The following is a 27,520-nucleotide window of genomic DNA, read 5'->3' as shown; positions in this document are numbered from 1 at the left end:
CTTCTTTCAGTTTCCATCTACCAAATCCACTCACAAGGCTTTGGTCAGCTTGGGGCTAGAGTAGAAGACACTTGCTCAAAGTGCCACTTAGTGCAACTGAACCTTCAACCACGTCGTTGGAGAGCAAACTTATTACCACACAGCTACGGCTGTGCCTAAAAAAAAAAATAGTGTGCACTCAATACACAACTGAGATACTGCCCTGCCCCATTATATTACTGGTAACCTTGTTTCTTCTTTATAAACTAAGAAACCAGTTTACTAGCATAAAGTCAACACATTCTTTCAGAGGTGTAGATAAGATCGTTGACCCTGTGAAGGTGGAGGCATAAGGCAGGGGGAGCTGGCAGAATCATTAGCACACCGGGCGAAATGCTTGGCAGTATTTCGTCTGTCTTTACGTTCTGAGTTCAAATTCTGCCAAGGTCGACTTTGCTTTTCATCCTCTTCAGGCTGATAAATTAAGTACCAGTTGCATATTGGAGTTAGTCTAAATGACTGCCCCCCCACCCAAAATTTCGAACCTTGTGCCTAGAGTCGAAAAGAATGAGGTTTTAGGTTCAGTCCCACTGTGCAGCACCTGGAGCAAGTGTCTTCTGTTATAATTCTGACGGGAAGGTGTATGGCTTAATGGTTAGGGCATTTGGCTCATGATCGTAAGGTCATGAGTTCAATTCCAAGCAGCATGTTGTATTCTTGAGCAAGACACTTTACTTCCCATTGCTCCAGTCCACTCAGCTGGCAAAAGTCAGTTCTACCTGTAATTCCTGCCTTCTTACATTCTATGTGATGTTGAATCTCCCTGAAAATTACGTTAGTAGTATTCTTGTCTGTGGAGTACTCAGCCACTTGCATACTAATTTCACAAGCAGACTGTTCTGTTGATTGGATCATCTGGAACCTTCATCGTTGTAATCATCGGAGTAGTAATTTCTTTTAAAGTCTCGGGGCAACCATTTGCCTTGTTAAGTGAATCTGGCAAATGGTAATGGTGAGAACCCTGTTCTATGTGTCTCTCTATGTATCTGTCTATCTGTCTGTCTGTCTATCCATCTATCTATCTGTGTGTTGTCTTCCTATGGCTGACAACCAGTGTAGGTTTGCTTATATCCCTGTACCACAACTGTTTCACAAACAGAGATCAATGGAATGACAACCAGACATAAAGTAAGTCCTGGGCTTCATTTGTGTGAACAAAACTGTGAAGACGGTGCTCCAGCAAGGCCGCAGTCCAATGACTGAAGCAAGTAAAAAAATAATAACTGCAAGAGCTTTTATTTTTTTCTGAAGTTTTTAAAAGAATAAAAGAAAAATGGTTGTTCGGTCTGCTAGAAATAGCAGCCTCATAATCACCTACTCAAAATGTATTCTTAGTTTCACTTTAAAAAATTGGATGGTCGTGGTAGGAACGCCTTCGTTCATATATCTGCTCGATCGTAGTTGAACTGAGGCTAAACAACATCATCATCATCAGCAACACCAACTGATCTTTTATTTTTGTACTGGTTTCAGCTAAAGGCTTGAGCCATGCTGGAGCATCGCCTTCTTCGAGTAAGGGTAAATCACAAACTCGAAATATATTAAGGAAGGTAACGAAGTTGTTCTGGGTATTCAGTCGGAAGCTCTAACCCTTTCTGCTACTCTGCCTTAATAGTGGTTTCCAGCATTAACACAAGGGCACGAATATAGGGGGAAAAGGTACACTCGAAGATTGGAACGAATTTTATTATATACCTGAGTGGCTAGGGGGAGGATATGGTCGAATAGTTAAGAAATTAGGTTTGTAACGAGGAGGACCTGGGTGGTATTTTGACTAAGTGTCATTTTGCTATAGATTCGGGGTAAACTATACCTTTTCAGGGAGACTGGGCAGACGGAAACGTTTTACTTCATTTCTGTCTCTGGAAAAAAAAAAAAAAAAGAAGCATAATTCTCATGTCTGACGCCAAAAAAGAATAAGAAAATAAAAAGTTAATTGCGTTCAGTGTATAAAGTAAGACACCATGCGGAGAAAAATGCTTTAATAATTATTTGTCGCTTACGAGTAAAACAACTAAAGGATATGAAGAAGTCGTATTACTAATTTAGATGATCGTAATGTTTGAAATAATCTTAAAATTATTGCCATAATTAGGTTTCGAAAGTTTATCATCAAATAAAACAAAGAATTGTTTCGTAATAAAGCGAATGTTGTAAGCGGCCCGTACAGCTGCAAGATGGCAGCTTCCATGGTTGCCACGTCGAGTGTTCAATGGATTGTTACTGTCTCTGTCTGCTGAAAGATACGCACTTGGCTCTTACGATACTGGATTTAGGTATTTCATTGATCTTTTTATCTTTAGCATGTCTTTTATGATTACTGAATGACTTTGTTTTTTATTGCCAAGTGTTTGGTGTTAGAAACCGGTGAGCTCCCATTGAAAACCCCAACCACAGCTGAAATCGCTTTTCTCATTTATTAATCCTCTCTCTTTCTCTCTATTAAACATTGATTAATTTACGAGCTGACGGTTGACCACTGTTTAGTAATGTCAAAATTGTTGTAATTTATATGAACTTAGTTTATGGTATCTACTAATAATGCCCGAATAAGATCAAGCCTTTTAGCAGTGATACAAAAATCAGAATTGTTCTGTTGACAGCTGCTAGACTTAGAAGAAGAAGAAGCAATATTTTCCTTTTCTAACATTCCTCTTAAACTAATCAAAACAAAAGTAATTCTAATATATAACTTTATATATTAATTTTTCTCCTCAACATCCATATTAACCCTTTAAATTACTTATTAAGCTTTAATAAACTCCACAAATACTCTCAGACAAGCATCTGTTTTCTGTTCTGTGTGTATGTCTCTCTGTTCCACATGTCCTATTTCTATTAAAACCATTTTGGGTGGCAGAGGTAGTGGGTTTCCTCTACCCATGTCATTTAATCAAGTAAATTTCTCTTCCAGCGTCAATTTTTAACGACTACAATTTTACTGGATCTGAATCTAATTACATTCAGTTTAGTTTATGTCTTCGTTTTTACACTTCCGCTGTTATGAATTTGTTTTCTATAATATTAAAAAATACATATTTTTAGAAATTAATTGTACATATCAGACATCGATTTATTATAAGGCAATAATTTAGTTTTAAACAAGAGAGATATTGTTCAAACTTTTATCCTTATTTATTTATTTTATTTTTATTTATTTAAAAAATTTTTTTAACCCAATTATATATATATATAGTTGAGATTTATCCCCCAGACGGGCTCTGAATAATCAAAACACTTGTCATTCGTGGCATCTCACTTTTTTTCAGGCATAATCTATCTAGGTCTCCTTCATGTCACACGTCTTTTTAAAACGTGAGGTTAACGAGATTTAGCTGCTATTTCTAGCAGCTTACGACACCACGTAGATTTTTACCTCGTTGCTTCGTTCGTTATATTACAATGGTTATGCTTTTTTTTTTATTTACGTGTTTCGTCCCACATTTACGCATTTCTTTGTGAAATTGTTTTTTTTTTTTATAAATGTATTTCATTCAACGTTTAAGAAAAAAAAAACCCCAAAAGTTTCGTCTCTTGAGAACTTGCAGAGTAAATATTCTTTAATTGTAGTCGAATATCTGTAAATAAAGTAATTTCAGACATGAATATATAACATCTGTCTGGTATTATTTGTGAATTTTACAATCTACTCTGACTGTGGTTAGTATAATATTAATTCCGCCGATATAACAACACACTGCTGTTAACATCCAAACAAAACAACAGCATTTCTCTTTGCGGTGTCGAAAGATTTACGTCATCGAATATCTTCACGTTTCTTTCTCTTTCTTCTGAAAACCTGCAATGTTTTGACAGTTCTTCTATACGGCACCACTGCAATACCAACCTGGAATAACACACATGCATACACAGACATTAAAAATACATACGTACACACACACACACACACACACACACACACACATCCATATAAATATTTACACACGTACACAAATATTTATTATACAAACATATTTACATACAACCATACATATTTGCATACACGTACGTATATACACATATGCACTACACGCACACCCGTATATTTATACATATATATACACAAATATACTACATACATACATACATACCAGGATATTCTCAAGACGCAAATTAAACTGCATCTGGCTGCACACATTTATGCAATTGACAAAGGTGCATGGCACGAAACAATGTTGCTGTAACAAGATGTAGAGTTTTCATAACCATTCTTAGAATAAATACACGTAGAGAAATCTATTGAAACGCAAAATAGTAGAGGCCTTTGGTAATATTCCTTTAACACCATTTTTCTCTTTAAAAAACACAAAAAAGCCCAGCAAAACAAAAACATTTTCCACCAGTTTTATATTTCAAATTTTGATGTTTAATGCGGAAAAACAAATATCTTCGTATTTATTATTCACTTTCCACATGATAATTAATTATACACCAAGACTCTGATTTAAGTTTATCGTCACACACACATACACGTGTGTGTGTGTGAAGAACAACATATATATATGAGAAATTTCATATAATTGTATTTTTATATAAATGATATTCCTATTGTATTTTTTTAATTAGTGCTAATAAACTAAATTACCACCCAAGAGCTTTCAGATCCCTATCCTCCCCCGTTTGATTTCCCTCATTCTTTCTTCTACCTTCACAACCTTCTTTTTTTTCTTTTATCTCTTTCAATCTAAACTCACACAGACGTCTCTTTGTTCATTTTTTAATGAGTTTCCAGTCTATTTCCGTTCTTCCCATCGCATCACCATGTCACACCCATCCGTCTAACTCGCTTTCACCTCATTACATCAAATTATGCTTAATTAGCCGCTCCGATTTTTCGCTACAAGTTAAACTTTTTTTTTTCCCTGCCATTTCAACAAGTTTACTCCTTAGTTTCTCTAATCTCTTTTACTCCAATTTCTTCACTTTTTGGATGTTTTTTCACTCTTCATCCTTTCTTCTGCTGATTTTTCAAAAAACTTCGCTATCCACACGTCAGCAGTTTTCATTTTATTTTCGCAAAAATCTTCACGGCTCAGTGGAACTTAATGTTGTTGTTGTTCTGCTTCATGTCAAATCTAGATATTTCTCTGTTTGATGTATTTTTTCTCTCTCGTAATTTGGTACAACCTGACAGAATACCTCACGGTATTTACACCCCGCTGCGTTCCGAACTCATATCCCTCAGGAGTCAGTTTTGCCTGTCATCTTTCCAGTTAAAACTAGCCGACCCCCTAACGACGATTTAATCGACTACATATACAATGTGAATGACAATTATTATTGAGTTTAGCCCCGGGTTAAAAGTGGTCCTAAAACACTCATGATCAAAGGCATTCTAGACCTACATTGTGTGTTCCTTCATTGTCTAAGACTCTAGTGTCTGATTTGAGGTAGGTTTGGTTGCTGTTTCTAGCAGAGTTAACCCCCACATAGTGACTCCCTTGTTGGATCGTTGCAATAGGAAACGAAGAATATATGTGGACGGTTCTTCTAACATAGTGAACGACTTGGTAGAGATTCTTCGCAGTCACGGTCTTTTATTTTCGCTTTGTGTGCAGAAATGAAAATGGAGAGTTATACAAACTTAACTGTCGCCATCTCAAGAAATTTTTTCCATTATTTTTTTTTTTTTACTTCAGAGTCGATATCGGTTCGTTGATTTTAATCAATATAAAATAAAATCCTTCTTTATGTGTAGATTTGAACTTTGTTTTTTACTGGTTTAACATAAAGCATTTTTTCTCTCTCGTTGGTTTCACAGACACTCTTATTGATTTCTGCCTCGACAGTTATTACTATGCAAACATTAGATGTTAACTTAAAGACTAAACCTGAAGTTTAGTGGGCGCGAGCCCCCGCCTCCTCCCCGAATGGAAATGGATAAATTCGTTTAAGACTTGGTTTGCAGATTTATTTCACTTTTAGTTAAGGTTCCTGATAGTCTTTGGGGGAAAGGGTTTAGTTTCCACTTTCACTTTCGCTCGTCAGTAGCTGGCAATGATTTCGTTTGACGGCCAGGGAAGGGTTTTTTAATAGGAATGTCTGGGTGTTTTCGGTTGCAATGAAAATATCTTGTTTGTTGCCAAGTTACCACATATTTACTCGTGTATAAGTCGCACCCCTAATTTAGTGTTAAATGATGGGGCGAAATTTTCTCTTCATAATTTTGGCTTTGCCCCATGTATCAGTTGCACCCCATTTTTTCCCCGTCTCCAACTCAAGCATAAAAGAGTGTGACTTGCACACGAATAAATACGGCAATTTGTTTCGTTTTGGAATCCTTTTTCTCATGTTTCAGCTGCAATTAAGACCTGTTGTTATTCTTCCCAAACACAAGGATCGTTCAATCACGTTACATTGCCTTCGATATACACACCTCTCTCAAAATATTGAGTTCTCCTGTCACTCTACTCCTCATCACTGTTACTCATACTTCTATCACTTACGCTTCTCACTATGTAAAGAGGTTGTTGAGGGAGCAGAAATGTGGGGATGTGAGGTCCTTTTAGTCATGTGATGATGACATCAAACCTCTCTAGTACTGATGTCACTGTAAAGTGGTTGGTGTTAGGAATGGTACCCAGCCCTAGAACTAAAACCAAAGTAAACTGTGTGATGAGACCCTTTGAACCGTATCAATGAGCAGAATTCCCGAATGCATGCTGATCCTAACTGTGCCAATCCTTCCACCTCATGACTGCTTGGAAAGTAGACTTTAAACCATGATGATGATGAAGAAGTACACACACATACACAATTGGCTTCTTTCAGTTTCCCAAATCTCTTCATAAGGCTTTGGTTGCCCAGGGCTGTAGCGGAAGACCCTAACCCTGCCTATTGTGCTGCGTAGTGACCTCATGCTTGGAAAGCAAGCTTCTTCAAACACACAACCTTTTAAGCAACACTTGTGCCTATATCCACACTGGCACATGTAGCCATGCATGGGATTATAGATATATCGACACAAGTGTGGCTATAGATGCAAGTGATACATGTACACACATACATACACACACACATATCGTTGCTGTTATGCAAAAGTAAGTCCAAAACGTTGCTTTTTCAGAAAGCAAAAAAATAGTTTCACCATTCTATTTCTTTTTACATTGGCAACAGTTTCAGCTTAACAATAATACTTTGTTGGGTGCATAAAACCGTAACTCCAGGCATGTATGATACACACACACACACACACACACACACACACACACACACACACACACACACACACACACACACACACACAAGCATAAAGGTCATTCAAGTTAAGGAGAGATTGATAGCCTAATTGATTAGAAGCAGAATCTCACTAGATGAGATGCAGTTTGGTTTTGTGATGGGGAGACTGATGCTATCTTCTTAGTTAGATAATTTCAGACATCATTATTTCTACCAATCACCTCCTTGTTATGCCTTCAGCCACTGCTCTCTCTCTCTCTCTCTCTCTCTTCTATACTCCATTCTTAACATCTCCCTTATCTGCTATTATTTTCAATGCCCCTTGCCCTTTCATCATGCCCTACTTGCTGTAGTCCCAGATGTACCTCTATGTCTCCATCTCTACTGCTTTTACACTTTACACATCACCCCACTCTTTTCTGATCTATTCCTTCCCTGAGCCACTCATATATCTCTCATCTTGCCCTTCTTAAGTGGCTGGCATTAGGAAAGGCATCCAGCCATAGAAACCATGCCAAAGCTGATGTTGGAGCTTGACACAGCCCTGCAGCTTGCTGGATCCTGTCAAACTATCCAACCCATGCCTGCATGGAAAATCAGCAGTAAATGATGACGACGATGATGATGATGATGATATAAAGCTTTGCTGGCTGCTAAACATAATTGAAAGAAAAGTTGCTGCAGTTGATGAGATGAAAGTGGGATATAAACTCTGGAATTGCCAAGTTTTCTTGGAAGATCAGATCCCAAATAAACCAAATGAATAAGCTGCTACATAGTTGTTATATATGCCAGAAACAGCAGCCAAATCTGTCTCTAAAAATAAAAGAGGAAATATCTACTGGATAATGTAGCTTGAATTAAACTGTCTGAGAAGATGGATGAGTGGTACGTAGACTGCCCTTCATCATAGTGGCATGTAGACTGCCCTTCATCATAGTGGCACGTAGACTGCCCTGCTTGGTCAGAGCAGAGTTAGGGCGAGGCAACAACTAGAAATTTAGATTTTTTGAGATTTTTTTTTCTTCTTACTCAATAATGAATATGTCGAAGTCCATTTTGTTTTGTGCTAGTTTCAGAATTGTTTCTATGGTAATATTGTTGCATTATTAACATTGTTGATGATGATGATGATGATTGACTAACAGGTGGACAGAATTATCATATCTGACTTAGATTTTAAAATTGTTCCAAACACTTCTGGACCCTAAACTAATTAACCCTTTTGATAGCAAACCCCTTGAAACTGCCTTGGTCTATGATCTGTTTAAACCCTTTTGATACCAATGTGCCTGAGCCTGCTCCCGGTTCCATGATAGAAACTTTCTGCTTTAAAATAATCTAAACTAAAACTTTCCCACTGAAATTTTGTGTTAATTTAATTTCAAAATACCAAGTTTGATAATGACAAAGTTATTTTACTAAATTCTTCATAATTTTCAAAATGAATTGAAACAAAGAAAGGCAGTGTATCTCGACAGAAATATGGCAACAAAAGGGTTAAAGTGATCTTGTTTTGGCTTTCTGTTATTTTCTGTTAATCCATTTGAAAATTCTGGAATTATCAGCACTAAGACTCCAAACACTGGCTCACAGAGCTGAGACTTGTCTTTTGTTGTGACTGACGAATCACATGTCTGTGACAAAATATGAATCTGTTAAAGGATGACTCCAGATTTTTATTTGAATTCTTGATTATGTTAAAAATGGAAACGGACTGGCCTGGAGCTGCAGAATACTGAAACCCAACTAACAAGCATCCATTTCCAGCGTCTTTTGTTAGTTTTCCTGCATTGAATACCATGTACAAAATTCTTATCTAATGAGAGCTAAATAATTCCCTGCTTCAGGATTTCATTTTTGCTTGCTTGTTCCTATTGTAGAAAGTTCAGCATTGTCATGTTAATGTCAAAGGTTAAAGATACACATTTACTGTACATGTCTAGCTTTTTTGGAATTAGGTTTCCAATCTGGAATGACTTTTTCTGTATGAGCTCATCGTCTCTACTTAAAGTTCATTAAAAAAGAAAAAAAAAATGTTAATTATGAATGATTAGTTAGTTTAAAATATGCTCTGATGGTTGTTGCCTCTAACAGATGAGAGAAAAGTTTGGTCTCAGACAAAAGTTTAAGATTAGTCAAGGAAAATATGAAATTTATTTGTGGGGGCCAGAGAAGTTGAGATGATAATTTACAATGATAAATTGGCAGAGATGTGGCTGTGTGTTTGAGATGCTTATTCTGCAACCATATTGTTACAGGTTCAGTCCACAGTCTGTCCTTACTATTGCTCTGGGTCAACCAAAGCCAGGCCCTGTGAGTGGATTGATATATGAAAACTAAAAGAAACCTGTTGTGTGTGTTTGTGTGTGTGTATATATATATGTAAAAAGCATCGTCCGAATGTGGTCAATGCCAGTGCCCCCTGACTGGCTCCCATGCTGGTGACAAGTACAAAGCATCCACTACGCTCTCAGAGTGGTTGGCATTAGGAAGGGCATTCAGCTGTAGAAACCATGCCAGATCAGATTGGAGCCTGGGGCAGCCTTCTGGTTCACCAGTCCTCTGTCAAACCGTCCAACCCATGCCAGCATGGAAAGCGGATGTTAAACGATGATGATGATATATGTGTGTGTGTGTATGTTTGTGTGTCTGTGTTTGTACCCCTCATCATTGCTTGACAGCCGATCTTAGTGTGTTTACGTCCCTGTCACTTAACAGTTCGGCAAGAGAGACCGATAGAATAAGTACCAGGCTTACAAAGAATAAGTCCTGGGGTTGATTCATTTGACTAATGGCAATGCTCCAGCATGGTCGCAGTGAAATGACTGAAACAAGTCAAAGAATGAAAGAAACCCCAGAAACTCTTAAAAGGGTCCCCAAGGGTTGTTTGGCTGAGACCCACTGATTTAAACGAAGCAGCTGCTACTTGCGATTGAAGCAAAGGTAGATTTTATGCTGTTCTACAGCTTCTGCTATTTAAATTTATATCTTAATTGAAGAGTTAATGAGAGTGTAATTAGTGGTTGAAGCAGTGATTGGTTAGCCATTGCTTATTCTTGTAATTAGCAGCAGTAATTAATTGCAAACTTGTGTTTATTTCTGTGTTTTTATTCAAAGACACTTTGGAATCTTGTCAAATGTCAAACACTTTAGCTTTCTAACACATGTGCTTATAAACTCGTTAGTTGTTGTTGCAGTTGTTGTTTAGGACCCCACTCCCCTGTGTCGTAGCTGATCCAGCAGACCTATCATCAAAGGTGTTGCAACTGGGAACATAGTGTATCTAGGACTACTTTATCCAATATTCCTGTCCTTTTTCTAAGATGGTAAGTTGCGATATTAGACGTAGATTTGGCTTCTATTTTGAACAGTTATTTAGTCATTACTTATTCTCGTAATTATCGTTTTATTATTAATTAATTGCAAAGAAGTTTCCCATGTTGGTTTCTGATTTCTCATGTGGTTTGTTCTTGTGGCAAGTTTAGTCAATTAAACATAGGCACAGAAGTTTGCTTTTTCACCATTTGTGATTCCGGGTTCAGTTCTACAGTGTGGTACCTTGGGCAGGTGTCTTTTATTACAGCCCTGGGTTGACAAAAGCTTTGTGAGTGGATTTGGTTGATGGAAATAGAAAGAAAAATGGTGCGCGCGTTTACGTCTTGCTTGCCTCTATAGAGGTTGTGGTGTGCAAATGATGTTGTTTTTGTCAGTTCTTTTCTCAACAAATCAGCCTCTCACTTAGTGCACCATTGAAGCTGTATGAAGTGGGAGATCCTTTATTTGGAAAACAGGTAAAAGAGGTTAGTGACGGGAAAAGCATCCAGCTGTGAAACAATAACATATTTGTCTAACCTATTGGTTCTCAAACCATTTTTATATATGGGACTCCTTTGATTACTATTCTATTCTGGTGGACCCCCCCCCCCCCCAAGCCATTTGATGTTTAAAAGATAGGGTTATGGATACTTCTTTCAATTTCCCATTTTGTTTTTCACCCATTCACTTGCATAGGTTTGCAAAAGCATTCTTCTGAGAGAACCTGTTTCCGTGGCTGGAAACATGTTGAACTGTGTAAAACATTAACGAAAGAAACCTAATTGTGTCTTACAATAAATAAAACTAAAGCAAAATTTTTCATGGACCCTTAAAAAAATGTAGACCCCCCCCCCCCCAATCTACTATTTTGCTTGCATGGACTCCCACAAAATCTAACATGCACTCCTGGAGTCACATGGGCCTTGATTGAGAATTACTAGACTAACCCATACAGACCTGGAAAAAAAAAATGAACCTACATTTTTACATGTGTAGAAAAATGAAGCAGTTGAAATTTCAAGATCTCGACACAGTTTGAATGGTCAATTTGATGCTATTTCATGTTATTTGTGCTCTCGGAAAGGCAGGCAGTTCGAATAACATTGAGCAGTTTCTTTTTGATACCGAGATGGAGTTGCAGAAACAGTAGATAACTTCACCAAATGCTTAACGTCTGCGCCTGAATTGAGAATTCATTGAAGTTGACTGCTTTTTTTTTTTTTTTTTTATCTCTCAGTGGCAGGGTGAATACAGGTTATTTCAATTGATTATACCCTTCCCTTACAAATCGATTGATTTATACCAATGTTATCAATCAATAACAGTTTCCTTTTGTTGTGACTGTTTTGTTGGGACAAGAGAAAATATAGATTGATTAGTCTTTGAACCCATGGCTGGCTTTGCAAATTGGATGGTGATGGCCATGGTGGCAAGAAGAACAAATCTAATGATTCTGTGCACACTCATTTGTATATACACAGAGTAATTAGGATTGTGGATCAATGCTTAAAAAAAGCAACAAAAAAAAAAAGATATTGGTGTTGAAACATTGAATTAACTCCAGTTTTTACCTGTTCAGTCTGTTGCATATTCTACCAAGGCATTGATTATTAAAGGTGTTGCTTTACAATAGGGTGAGAGGGAGAGATGACACGGTATTACGTTAGCAGCTGAAAGGGGTAGATGTTTTATAACGTTACATGAAAGGGGTAGATATTTTATCACTCATTACCTGCATTGTGTGATGTCCATTCATAAATGTTCAGTCCACTAACCTGTAAATAGATACCACCTAAATAGGTATGGCCTACTGCAGGTTTACCAGTTCGCTTCAAAGAACAGATCCACTCCACTTTGCATTGTCATAGTTGTTCAGAAATTATTATCAATTGTTTAGTTGGCAAAAAATAGATAAATAAATAAATAAAATGACCCTCTCGAAATATATTATCACTTGATCGTATTGGAGTTACCTCCCTTGCTTGTTTTTTTTTTCTTTTAGGTTTTAAACTATAATTTTTGTTCTTATTAAGTCGTTGTTTGGAATATGAAGTAAATCCTTTATCGTTTACTTGTTTCATTCATTAGACTCTGGCCATACTGGGGCACCGCCTTGAAGAATTCCAGTACTTATTTTTTGTAAGCCTGTTATTTATTTCTATTGGCCTCATTTGCTGAACCACTAAGTTACAGGAATGGAGACACAATTGTCAAGAGGGACAAACACAAAGAAACATGCGTGCACACACACACGCACACACACAACAGGCTTCTTGCAGTTTCCACTCACATCATCTTGTAATGCATCTGGATCCATCATCAGTGATGTTTCCGGGAGTTATTGTTTCAGGCCTTTCAACAACCAGGTACCCTCATCCAGGGTTGATCAAACCCTACCGTGTGTTCTGTTAGTACTATCCATTTCCTAATCCACATCCACCATGTTAATTAAAATGATGAAAATTATCCTCCCATCAGTTTTTTAACTGGAACTCTATTGGTTATGGCGTTGAGTGTTCCAGTTGATCTGATCAACAGAACAGCCCGTCTATGAAATTAACATGCGAGTGGTTGAGTGCTCCATAGACTCTCTTTAATCTTTTCCTCTTTTACTTGTTTCAGTCCTTTGACTGCGGCCATGCTGGAGCACCGCCTTTAGTCGAGCAAATTGACCCCAGGACTTAGTGCCAGTGCAATGAGAAAAGCACCTAGTGCACTCTGTAAAATGGTTGGCTTTAGGAAGGGCATCCAGCAGTAGAAGCTGATATTGGTGCATGAGACAGCCCTATAGCTTTCTGGATCCAATCAAACCATGCCAGTCGGGAAAATAGATGTTAAATAACAATTATTATTATTAACATTGCCTTTGCACAGCTTCTAACACTAGAGATGTACTACAGTGTCAGCTGTTCACAACCAGTGAACTAAGGTAACACCTCTTATTTTTCGAGCACCTTCCGGAGTATTCGAGCGGTTCCAAGCAGTGCTGTTTTCTGCAAGTGCTCCACCCTAACTACAGCCCCTATTTGTTCCATGTACTTCTCAAGATTTTTACTCACTGTTCCCAGGGCTCCGACAATTATTGGTACTATTGCTACCTTTTGCATCGACCGCAACTGCTTAACTTCCCAAGCTAACCTGTCATATCTCTCAACTTTTCTTTCTTCCTTGTCGCACACCTTGTTGTCAGCTGGGCATGCTATATCTATGATCCAGTATAGTTTGTTTTCTTTCTCAGTTAAGACTGTCTGGTTTCCTATTCTCTGTCTCATGGTCGCACTGAATCATAAAATCCCATTGGATCTTTGCATTTTTATTTTCGACGATGCCTTCAGGTTTGTGGTCGTCATTATTATTATTATTATTATTATTATTATTATTATGAGGAGGAGGAGGAGGAACAAAATTAATAAAAAGAATTTTTGGAAAAAAAGAAGTTCTTGGAACATAGAAATTTTAAGTTTATTGAGTATATATTCACATTTTTTTGTTGTCAGTAGCTCTCTTTTTTTCAAATGTTACTCAAAGAACTTATTGTGTAAGAAATAGATGCAGCTACATACGAGAGATGTCTGCTGAAAGAGACTTGGTTCTGTTTTTACAATTAAGTACATTGGTACTACTAATTCAGTTCTGATTGGTACAGGGCAGTTCTTTATACTGTTCTTCATGGAAACATTGGAGATAGTTTGAGAAAATATCTTAAATGTTTTGATGGTAGTTAAATGTTAATATTATTCACCAATTTATTTATGATTTTATTTCTGCAACTTTTTTTTAATCAGTACCAGAAACGTTTAAGTTGCCTTCAGGCTTATCAGGTGGTTGTCAGTAGAAAGTGGTTTCAATCCCTACTAATTACTGAATTTTTATTATTTTTATTAATCTGTAATTGGTATTATTGGATTGCAAGTTCAATTTGAGGAAATCTTTTCACATAACTTTGTAACTTGACATTACGGTGATTTTATCAGTTTTCTTCTGTGAGAGATGGAAATCTTAAGTTAACGGATGCTCTTCTGTTGAGAGATGAAGGTAATTTTAAGTTTTGTTTTAAAATTGGCTTTTTGGTTTTTCAAAATAATTTTTTATATAAATACCATTTAAATTTGTTTTGATTTTTTTTACATTTAGTGTAATTATGTTTAATGTTTTGCATCAATAACAATTTAAAATTTTGTATTATTTAAAAATGCCAATCCTTCTCAATTAAAAAAAAAATATATATTTGGTTATCGTTCACAAATCTTAGAATGAAAGCATATAGAGGAGCACTCTGTTGGTTACGATGACGAGGGTCCCAGCTGATACGATCAATGGAACTGCTTGCTCGTGAAATTAACATGGAAGTGGCTGAGTACTCCACAGATATGTGTACTCTTAACATAGTTCTCAGGGAGATTCAGCGTGACACAGAATGTGACAAGGCTGGTCCTTTGAAATACAGGTGCTACTCATTTTTGCCACCTGAGTGGACTGGAGCAACGTGAAATAAAGTGTCTTGCTCAAGGACACAACGCGTCACTGGGAATTGAACTCACAACCTCACAACCGTGAGCCGAATACCCCTAACCACTAAGCCACACCCCTTCACAGTGAAAGCACACAGCTTAGTGGTTACAGTATTCATTTTGCAATTATTAATGTTGTGAGTTCAATACCCAGCAGCACACTGAGTTCTTGAGCAAGACTCTTTATTTCCCATTATACCAGTCCACTCAGCTGGCAAAAATGAGCAGTACCTGTAATTCAAAAGGGCCAGCCTTGTCACATTCTGTGTCATGCTGAATCTCCCTGAGAACTAATTAAGGCTGTGTGTGTCTGTGAAATACTCAACCACTTGCACGTTAATGTCACAAACAGGCTGTTCTGTTGATCGGATCAACTGGAACCCTTGTTATCGTAACTGACAGAGTGCCAATGTGTTGTCTGTTTTACTGATTCATGTACCATCATCATCATCATCACCATCACGTCCCTCCCATGTTGACATGGGTTGGATGAGTCTCAACATCTCGCCATTTGTTGTAGTCCATTATCATCATCTTGCATAGACAAGAGCAGGGAAATAAAATCAGTTGTTATGGTTGCTCAGTCTGCTAGAAATAGCAGCCAGATTCCTTCAAATCACACCCTACCATCTTTGTAAAGAAAATGGCTACATTTACACACACACACATATATATATATATTCATATACATACACACACATTTATATATATATATATATATATATATATATATATATATATATATATATACAATACATAAATAAATATATATAATTATTCTCATTCCAGAATGTTGTTGACAGTGACTTTGAACTTTCAACCTACACACCATGAACATCAACATTTAATGCCTGTGTTTTTATGCTGGCATGGGTTGGATGGTTTGATAGGAGCTGGCAAGTCCAAGGGCCACACCAGCTTCCATATATGTGTAAATGTGTGTGTATATATATATATGTAAATGTGTGTATATATGTATATATATAAATGTGTATATATATATATATACATGTATATATATATGTATGTAGATTCTTTTATTTTGTTTCAGTCATTTGACTCTGGCTATGTTGGAGCACCACCTTTAGTCGAGTAAATCAACCCCAGGACTTATTCTTTCTAAGCCTAGTACTTATTCTGTTGGTTTCTTTTGCCAAACTGCTAAGTTACGGGGACGTAAACACATCATTGTTTGTCAAGCGACGTTGGGGGGGGGGGATGTGCATATATTACATATTTAATTGTATATATTTATCTTAATGTATATATCTATATTTGTGTGTGTGTGTATATTTATACATGTTTATGTGTGTAAGTTTATATTATAATTTTGCTATTAGTAACATATGCTAATTGTTGTTGTTGTTACCTAGATACCCTGCTGTACACTGTCGTAAAGTACAACAGCTTACATTTTTAAGTCTTTAATTTTCTACATATGTAGTTTTGAGAAAGAAATTGCCTGCTTATCAGTAAATATTTGGTCTATACTTTTAAATGGTTTCCTTGGAAATTGGGTTAGAATTTCAAGATTATTTACTTGTGCATATTTGCGTAATAGTTTTGACAAGTGCACAGAGTTTATTGCTTACCATTCCTCTAATAAAAACAACAGTGGTGTATATATGGAGTGGGTGTATAGGAGGTGTATAATGGAATAGAAATACAGTGGAGTCGTCGCCTCTGTAAATTAATTGTAGACATGTGGTGTAAGAATGAACAAAGACGTATTCTTTTTCTGGTTTCTGTTATTGGGTTCTGGCCATGCTGGAGTAGATTGTCGATCATATCAACTCTGGGAGTTGGGGGCTAAATAATATTGAGGTGGGTGGGGATTTGAAATCAGAATGTAAAGGGATGTAACGAAGCACCGCATATTTGGTTCAATGTAGTTCTGAATCTATCATCCAATCACTGTGTATGTGTGTATGGGGGTAGGGGTGGGAGGATTGTTTAGCCCCAGGTCAAACCTGAATGAGTAGAGTTATGACCCTGAAGTAGAAATAATTGATTAAAAACTAATTAATTATCACCTATAGATTCATTGTTCTTGTGAAGGACATCATAGTCTTACCATTGCTGTCTTGGCTGCCCCTTACACGTGCCCTCTCTTTGACCAGAGAACATTCTCCTTCTGTATTTGGGACCATTACTCCCCCTCCTCCTCTCATCAGTTCACTCAATATTGACATCCATCACATTCGTTTACCCCCAACCATGTTTACAATTACACATCACTCACTCTCCCTCTTGTCACTAAATATGTTGCTTCCATTAGTGTATCTCTCTCATTACTTCCTGCTATCACACACTCTCTCTCTCTCTCATTACCCTCTGCTATCACTCTGTTTCCTTCTTCATACTTCTGTCACTTTTTCTATCTCACCCTTATCTTCTGCAATCTCCTTTCCTACTCTGTTGGGTCCCCACTGCTCAGTGTTGTTACCAGGATGAACAATGGCAACATAGAACAATGAAGAGATTGTCATGTCCTTGACAAGAAAAGAGTACTTTACAGTGTACTGGGTGTATTTTATTTTGGCACCAGCACTAGTGAGGTTGCCTTGGACCTCTTTTGTTGTGTGGTGCATGAGACAATGTTTAATTGGGACTGTAAGATTAAAGGAGTAATCTGTTTTTTTCCATTGTTAATACTCATCTGTTTCTGAGCTCTGAACCAGTTTCATTGAAAGTTTTGTGTCATCATCATCATCATCATCATTTAATGATGGTGTTCCATGCTAGCATGGGTAGGACATATATATAAACCAATCTATCCAACTTTGTTTTTTCCTAATATCCATACATAGATGCAGGCATGGCTATGTGGTAAGAAGTTTACTTCCAACCACATGGTTCCAGGTTCAGTTCCACTTACCCAGTACACTTTGTAAAGTGGTTGGCATTAAGAAGGGCATAGAAACCCTGTTGGATATGATTTTAGAAATTTCGTTGTATATACAATTATTTGGTTCTCTACAGGTTTTCTATAGAATTTAGAGCTAGCGCCTAATGTTACGGTGTTTCATATACAAAGACATCCATGTAAACAAGAGAAAACTAGGCAATGGTTGTATATGCATATTTCAAGAGTTATTGCTCCTTCATCAGTGCCACTGCAAACCCTTAACCATCCATGAATACATTTGCTTAAATATCCACTAAGTTTAGTGGTGTAAACACTATTGGATAGATTACAAAATGAAATAGTGTACCTACTAGTAATTAATATGTACAATTATTTGAAAAACTTCATGGCAAGAATATACAGAGAGAAAGGGGTAGAGAGATGCGTTTATCTCAGTCGTTACAGTGTTTAAAGCTGACAGGAATTATGTCCATTCTGCTCTCTGGTTTATCATGGTGCTGTAAAGTATGTCGTTTATATGAGAGTGAAATAGGATTTATATTTTGATGGAGGGATTGAAATTTACATTACTTATCCATCATCATCAACATGATCGTTATTTATCCAGTTATCATTAAGCGTGACATTTTGGGTGGGGGTGGGAGGTAAGTCTGTTTTTTTTTTTGTATTTTGTTTTATTTAACCCTTTAACATTCTGATTATCAGATGTAATGCTTATTTGTTCAATGTTTGAATTAACCATGCATTATCTTGTCGCTCTGAGATTTCAATGATGTGATTGTTCATTTTAAGAATGATATTGTAGGATGGGTATGAGGTGCTGGATCTGGATTTGTTCAGTGGTTGGCATGGCATTGACTAATTATGAATTTATACACGTGCAAAAATTGTAATCCACTATGTTATGTTACTACAGTATTTATGTTGAAGTTATCTCCCCCTTAATTTTTATTTACTTTTTTAATATCCCTAAACTGAACAATTACCTTAATATTTTTGTAAGTCAACACCACGTTCTACTACATTAGCAACAAATCAGTGCTAGTTATAATTTCTGTAGAAATAACCTTAACAAAATGATGATGACAAAGTCTCACCGGGCGAAATAGAAGCGTTTTGTTTGTCTCTATGTTCTGAGTTCAAATTCCTCCCAGGTCAACTTTGCCTTTCATCCTTTTGAGGTCAATTAACCCTTTTGTTAACCCAGCTGAAACCGACTCTGGCTCTGAGTACAAATGTCTTGTTCTCTTAAGTTCGGAATTAAAATCTTCCACCAAACCTTAGTCACAATTTATGTTCCTAACACTAGCTGAATGATAACGAAGTTATTTTACTAAATTCTTTCTTATATTTAAAATTAATTGAAAGTAACACAGAGCATCTCAACAGAAATACGGTAACGAAAGGGTTAAATAACCACCAGTTGAGCACTGAGGTCGATGTAATTGACTAGCCCTCAAATTTCAGGCCTTGTGCCTATAGAAGAAGCAATTGTTATTATTATTATTATTATTATTATTATTAGGTGAGGCAGAATCGTTGGAACGCTGGTTGAGATGCTCATCAGTATTTCATCTGCTGCTATGTTCTGAGTTCCAATTCCACCGAGGTCGACTTTGCCTTTTATTCTTTTGGGTTCGATAGATTAAGTACCAGTGAAACATTGGGATCAATGTAATCAACTAGTCCCCTCCCCACAAATTTGAGGCCTTGTGCCTCCACTAGAACGGATTATTATTATTATTATTAGTGATTGTTCAGCTTAATGCTATTTTGGTGACAGTGTTACAACCAATATTTAAGTTGTCTTTACTCGACTGGCAAAGAGAGAGATTTTCGATTGTATGTGTATTATAGTAATCCTCTTTTAATGATAGTTTAGGTTTCATAAATGGCTTATCCTAGTTCACATTACTTTTGTAAACAAAGCAGTTTTTTCTTATGCTTTCAAAACACCTTATTGGGTCTCTACTCTGTGGATACTTAATGTGTGTCTCTCCTGATGCAACCATTTCGCATTAAGGAGCAGAATTGGTGATTATTCAGAGTTGAGTTTTTATTGGTTCATTCTTGGATGAATTTTGGTCGGCACTAGAAACTCATTTCTGCAATAAATGCAGACATGGCTCCGTGGTTAACAAGTTTGCTTCCCATCTACAAGATTTTAAGTTCAGTCCCTTTACGTGGCACCTTGGGTAGCAAGTGTTTTCTTCTGTGTCCCTGGGTTGATCTGCAAAGCCTTGTGAGTTGATTTTGTAGTCAGAAACTGAAAGAAGTCCATCATTGTGTGTGTGTGTGTGTGTGTGTGTTAAGGTGTATGCATGTATATATATGTGTATATATATATATATATATATATATATATATATATATATATATCATCACCCATCATCATCGCTTAACGTCCGTTTTCCATGCTGGCATGGGTTGGCCGGTTCGACTGGAGTCGGGGAAGCCAGGAGGCTGCACCAGGTTCCAGTCTGATCTGGCAATGTTTCTACAACTGGATGCCCTTCCTAACACCAACAACTCTGAGAGTGTAGTGGGTACTTTTTATGTGCCACCAGCACAAGGGCCAGAGGAGGCTAGCAACACCACGATTGGTTGGTGCTTTTTATGTGCCACCGGCATGGAAGCCAGCTAAGGCGACGCTGGCATCGGCCACATTCGGATGTTGCTTTTTATGTGCCACCGACATTTAGCAAGACATTTAGAAATAAAACTAAATAATAGCGTGCGCGCACACACACGTATGCGTGCACGCACGCACACATGCGCGCGCACACACACACACACACACACACACACACACACACACACACACACAATGGGCTTCTTTCAATTTCCCTCTACTAAGTCCACTCACAAGGCCTTGGTTGGCCTGAGGCTATAGCTGAAGATACTTGTTCAAGGTGCCATGCGGAGGGACCGAACCCGGAACTATGTGATTGGGAAGCAAACTTCTTACCATACCTCCACACATGCACCATTATTAAATACTTTACATTTTAATTTGAACTGTAGATCCCCCAAAATAACTCGGATGAGGGATATTTGGTAATAAAGCAATCTTTTACGTGCAGTAGGAATTACATGTAAGGTAGATTAAGAATCCTTTTGAATTTGAAGCTGGCGATAATTAAAAAAACAAAAATGCATGACTGGACAAAAGAGACCTTTAACTTCTACTCTTATTCTACTAAATACCCAATTTGAAAATGCCATTAATTAAAAATGATGAATCATATATCAGAGAGAGAGAGAGAGAAGATTTCGTAAGAGGAAAGAGAATATTGAATTACATTTTGTACTGACTGAACATTGTTATATCTGTTTTACTGTTTTAGAGTGAAATATTATATGAAATGGAAGTTGCCAATTTAAATGTTGAAACAACTGTTTTGTTGTGTGTTGAGAGAGCGACTGACTCATGTCCTTGGTTTAACTCAGTGAGAGAAATAGCTAACAGCCTGATTTCATGATGGTGAGGCCTCTGGTAAAATATGCGCCTTGTTATAAAACACTTTCTCCACTTTAAACTGGGAGACGACTGGGTTTATTAAGATAACCTGTGAATGGTTTGGTTGATTATAGTATTAAAAGGTGAGAATTGTGATTGCATTAGTGTCACAAATTTGTGTGGACCTATTTGGATCCTTTTGATACCACCCCCACTTAACCCGTTAAGTCCCACTGTCCTATAAATAGGACACTAAATGAGAACATTAAATAAGCTATATCACATTGTCTCAGTGTCCTATTTATAGGACACCGAGTATTTCCATTTCTACTTGAAGCAAAGGAGTTTTAGTAATTATGTTTTTCATTTTAACCTATTTTCAATCATCTGTAAAAATTTAAAAGTAATATTCAGAAATTTAAGTACTCTGGGACTTAATGGGTTAAAACCACTCTTGGCACAAATTTCCTGTTTTAAAGTGATCTAAATTTAAATCTTCCATCAAAATGGTAACCAATAGCTTTTTAAGAGATCTGAATTAAATGTTTCCATCAATATTTCAAAGTTGCTGGTGTTGACTTTAACTTTCATCCTTCCAGGGTCAATAAAATAAGTACCAGTTATACACTGGGGTCGATGTAATCGATTTACTCCCTCTCCCAGAATTGCTGGCCTTGTGCCAAAGTTTGAAACCAATATTTCATGCTAATCTGTTCCAAACACTTTTAATAATGATAAAAATATTTTACTAAATTTTTCATTATTTTCAAAATTAGTCGGAAACATTGACAATTTTCTATTGATTGGTTCAACAGAATTTGCAGCACCTGCTGCTGCCAAAAGTTGTCCTAGTTAAACCTCAGATCATTCAGATCCTGATCAAGCAGGATTATCATCAAAGCTGTTTCACTTGTGATCGTCCAATTCATTCTAATTTTATTTTCTTTTTTTAATTACTTCATGGAAAACTTTGTCCAATAGATTTTTGTTTTTTCTTTTTTCAAGATGTTGGGGCATGATGTGGCTGCTTCTTCTGTTGGTTCCTGGTACTCTCAGATTTGAACGGATAGAACTTTTTTTTTCTTTTTTAATCAAATACTCAAAATTTGAATGTTTTTAGTTCTTTGAAAACTTCCAAGCCAAATTGATTTGTGGATTACTGAAGCAACACAATTGATAGGGTGTGCAGCTTTGAGATTATCATCATTGTTATTGTCGTTGTCATCATCATCATTATTTAGCATCTGTTAAAGTGATGAGCAGGCAGAATCATTAGCACACCAGGCAAAATGTTTGATGACATTTTGTTCTTCTTAACGTTCTGAGTTCAAGTTCTACCAAACTTGACTTTGCCTTTCATCCTTACAGGGTCGATGAAATAAGTATCAATGTCACATTAGATCCATGTAATCGACTAACCCTCCCCTCTCCTGTTTGCCTATAGTAGAAAGGATTATTTAACATCTATTGGCAAGGGTTAGGGTTTGATAGCATCCAACGAGTTGGAGGTCTGCGTAGAGCTCCACTGTCTTCTGGCTTGCTTTCTACGGCTGGATCTCTTCCTAACGCCAACCACTCCTCAATGTCTACTGGTTTCTTCCTTTTGTGACGCCAGCACTCGTGCAGTCACAAAGTAACTTGCAAGACAATATCAAAGCAAAACGAACATTATTGCTGCAGTGACTCACGAGAACAAAGACATTTTTCTGCCTTTGTTGTGACTGGTTAGTTCTTGGAGTTTAAATATTGTTTGTTTTTCAAACTGTTATGTGAGTGTGTTTTTGTGTCTCCTTGTCTTGACATTGGGGGATGGTTGTAAACAAGCATCATCACACAAGAGGTGTGAAAAAAACATGTCCAGCCATGGAGAAATATTCCCTTACTTGGAAACAGATGAAGCTTGGCAACAAGAACGGTGTCTGGCTGTAGAGAATCTGCTTCAATAAATTCTGGCTGATCTGTACAAGCATGGAAATGGGGGTCATTAAAATTATGATTATGATTATTGAGCAGGCAAGCCAGTGAGCTGGCAGGGTCGTTAGCACACTGGGCGAAATGCTTAGCAGCATGTCATCCATCTTTACATTCTGAGTTCAAATTCCACCGAGGTTGGCTTTGCCTTTCACCCTGGGGTTGACGTAATCAACTTGTAGTAATTCTGGTTATCAAACTGGTGAGATTGTCAAATACAGAAGACTGGAAATGATTGACCATAAATAGGCTTTGCTCTTCTAACTACGAGGCTATGGTATCCATCATTAGCTATTTTAGCCATGAACCTTCTGATCAGGAGTCAGCCATCTTTAAATATCATTCCAAAGCCTTCTTTTTGACTGGTTGGCAGGAGGATGGAAATAATGATGGTTTCAGATTTTGCCACAAGGGCAGCAATTTTGCATTGACCCCAGTGTACAACTGGTACTTATTTTATTGACCCCGAAAGGTTGAAAGGCAAAGTCGACATCAGCAGAATTTGAACTCAGAACGTGGTGCGAAGTACTTTGCCCAGCATGCTAATGAAGCCACCAGCTCACCACTTTACTTTGAATAGTAATGGTAATTATTACCACACAACTGTCCCCTTCCCCCAAAACTTCAGGATTGTTATTATATAAGGCAGCGAGCTTGCAGAATTATTAGCATACCAGGCGAAATGCTTAGTGGTATTTCGTCTCCTATGTTCTGAGTTCAAATTCCACCGAGGTCGATTTTGCCTTTCATCTTTTCGGGGTTGATAAATTAAGTACCAATTATGCACTGGGGTCGATGTAATCAACTTACTCCCTTTGTCTTTCCTTGTTTGTCCCTTCTATGTTTAGCCCCCTGTGGGCAATAAAGAAATAAGAAATATTAAGCACGTCGGGCGAAATGCTACCGAGGTTGACTTTGCCTTTCATCCTTTTGGGGGTCACTAAAGTATGTACCAGTTGTGTACTGGGTCGATCTAATCGACCCCCCCCCCCCCAATCAAATTTCGAGCCTTGTGCCTAGAGTAGAAAAGGAAATAAGTACCAGTTGAGGACTGGGGTTGAGATAATTGATTAACTTCAACCCACAAAATTCCATGCCTTGTATCTATAATTGGAAGAATCATCATCATCCATTTAAAACATTACAAATTTAATATATTTAATTGGTATTTTCAAAACCTCATTGAACATGGAGAATTGGTAAAGGAATTCTTGTCAGTAAATGTATTATTTTTCTTGTCAGACTAAGTTGTTTTAAATTCTCAAGTTCTTTTGATTTAGCTGATAAGGGACCGTTTATGGAGACAGAAGAGATAAGAAACAGTCTTTATTACATATTTGGTATCTCTCAGGCTGTAGAAGAAAACGACGATGAATGTTTGGAAAGTGAAATTCTTCATTTATTTTTCTGCGGACTCCACCAAGCAGAAAAATGGTGTTATGCTAGTGATATGATTTAAGTGAATATTTTAAAAGATAAATACAATGTCTTTTAGTCTTTTGAGAAAGTGGTGGGCTCACATACTTTAAATAAAATGAGTGAGCAAGTTAGTTTGAGAGAGAGAGAGAGAAGCATTTGGTTTTTAATCTTGAGACTGTCTCTGTTTTTTGTTTTTTGGTGCAGGCGTAGCTGTGTGGTAAGAAGCTTGCTTCCCAACCACATAGTTCTGGGTTCAGTCCCACTGCGTGGCACTTTGGGCAGGTGTCTTCTTCTATAGCTTTGGTCTTACCAAAGCCTTGTGAATAGATTTGGCAGACGGAAACTGAAGGAAGCCCGTCATGTGTATGTATGTATATATATATATATATATATATATATATATATAATATTTATATAAGGGCATTAACTATATAGTAATGCCTCACGCTTATATAATTATGGACAGAAGTCATCGTACTGTGTTGGGTACATCGTGGTATGTTGATTCTTGTTTATTTTTATGTGTCTCGACCATACATGTACTGATGAACAAAAGATGCAGCTTACTTCACAGTTTTACTGTATTGATTGAGAAACCAGTGGTTTACCGTTAAGTTAAATGTTTTTGAAAGCTGCATTTCCTCGCTTTCGGTAAATATGTTGCTTATTTTTTGGTAGTTTTTGACTTATTTAGTCCATCTAAGCGTGAGGCATTACTATATAGTTAATGCCCTTATATAAATTATATATATTTATGGAAAAAAATGATGAGTTTTTTTTTTCATTATGAGGTTTTTTTCACGCTGACTACTTGATAAATTCTTATAAAGATTTTATCCTATATTATATTTTATATATATATATATCTATATATATATATATATGTATATGTTTGTGTCTGTGTTTGTCTCCCCACCATCGCTTGACAACTGATGTTGGTGTGTTTATGTCCCTGTAACATAGCGGTTTGGCAAAAGAGACATAGAATAAGTACTAGGCTTACAAAGAATAAGTTCCGGGGTCGATTTGTTTGACTAAAAGCGGTGCTCCAGCCTGGCCGTAGTCAAACGACTGAAACACATAAAAGAATAAGAGAATATAAAGGAATATAAAGCTGTTTGTTTTAAAGATTAAATATTTAAATTAATATCTTAATCATATGTAAATTAATAAATATAAATTAAGCCACTGGTTGTCTGCACTGAGATGTCACAGCTCTAGGACTACAGACAAATGATGAGAATATCGTAGGAAAAAATCGCAAGATGGATTCTTCAACGTGAGCCAACTAATGGGAGAGCTAGGGGTGGACCAAGAATGAGATGCTTGGATGATAGCCATCCTCTTAGTTGGTCATGCTTGGATATGCAGCTAGAAAGTGATGACAGCTGCTTCTGATAGGACCCTGAGAACTCTAATCAGGAAAGGGGGCTGAGAAAATGAATGGACGGATATCTGAATTAATATTTTCTATCAGAAATTATACCAGAACCTTTTAAGTTATGTTCTTGACACCAACTTTAAATAATGAAAATTTGAGCCATTTTTTAAAATCTTTCCAAAATTTGTTTATTCTTGAAATTAAAGAAGCTCAAAGGCAGAGATTTTTTCCCATTAAAATTAATGAAAGGATGAATTTTGTGTGTGTGTGTGTGTGTGTGTGTGTGTGTGTGTGTGTGTGTGTGTGTGTGTGTGTGTGTGTGTGTGTGTGTGTGTGTGTGTGAGAGAGAGAGTCAGATAGATAGATAAATAAATAGAGATGCATTTAAAAAAGTTGCTTAGGTTTGGTGAGGGTCTTTAGAATTGTCGGTGTAGGCGAGGTTGTCATGTGAGAAGGGAGGATATTTTTAGATGGGTGTTGAATACACAAATGGTAAAAATTAGATAAGAGAAATAAATAGAAGAATTAAAGAAAGAAGCAGTTTTCTTTCATGTTTATTTTGTTGTTTTTGTTTGCTGTATAAAGTTACTTTTGGTCAGTTTGTTCTGGCAGACATATAACATGGAGGCAACTGAGTTGAAGAACTGGGTAAACACTAATAATGGCTAATTCTGGATATATTATGAATTTTAGAAGAAGGAGTTTTTAGTAAGAGTAAGTTTGTGACTTTGGGCAAGGTAATCCTTTTGATACCAACCAGAACCCTTGGTTCTATGGTGGAACAATTTTGGTGGAGAGTTTTAATTTAAATCAAACACCAGCTTAATAACGACAAAGTTATTTTACTAAATTCCTCATTATTTTCAAAATTAATAAAACCAAAAGCAACATGTTTTAATTGAAATATAGGAACAAAAAGGTTATGGAATTTTTTTTATAAGCACTCTTATAGAGTCTGTTGGCCATAATAATAGATGCAGTGGCTGGTTGCAGGCTGTTAGAGAATGTAAAAGACAAGTGTGGCAGTCTGCTGCTGCTGCTGCTGCTACTGCTGCACAAGGTTGGTAGACTAATGTAAAAACCATGTTTTGAAGATTCTTTCTTTGTTTGTTTTTTATTTTTGTGAAAAAGGAAATAATTTTCAGTTTGCTTCTCCTTCAATGACTGCCTTTTCCACCCTCATCTATTTTCTTTCTTTCATGTTTTCATCCCCTAACACCCTTTTAATGTGGGATAGCCCTAGAACCCCTCTACAGCCCACTTCATTACACTTATCTCTCTGTCTCCCCCCCTTCTCATTAATCACTGACACTAATCCCTTCCTTTCCTTCTCTCCCTTCCATACTCGCCCCTCCAATAATAACTACTCTCCC

At 36.9% G+C, this 27,520-nt stretch overlaps 1 protein-coding gene across 1 annotated transcript in view; it reads left to right on the top strand.

The window, feature by feature from the left end:
- The first annotated feature begins 2,177 nt into the window (after window positions 1-2,177).
- Window positions 2,178-27,520, top strand: part of LOC106872567 (uncharacterized) — a 51,217-nt gene continuing 25,874 nt past the window's right edge. The window contains exon 1 of the mRNA XM_014919602.3: window positions 2,178-2,315. The gene's annotated coding sequence lies outside the window, so the exon portion shown is untranslated. The remainder of the gene's footprint in view (window positions 2,316-27,520) is intronic.

Source organism: Octopus bimaculoides, chromosome 8 (assembly GCF_046866305.1).
Source record: "Octopus bimaculoides isolate indiv1 chromosome 8, ASM4686630v1, whole genome shotgun sequence".
NCBI classification, from domain to species: domain Eukaryota; kingdom Metazoa; phylum Mollusca; class Cephalopoda; order Octopoda; family Octopodidae; genus Octopus; species Octopus bimaculoides.
Note: the sequence above shows the minus strand (reverse complement) of the source record. Positions and strands in the feature narration are given on the sequence as shown.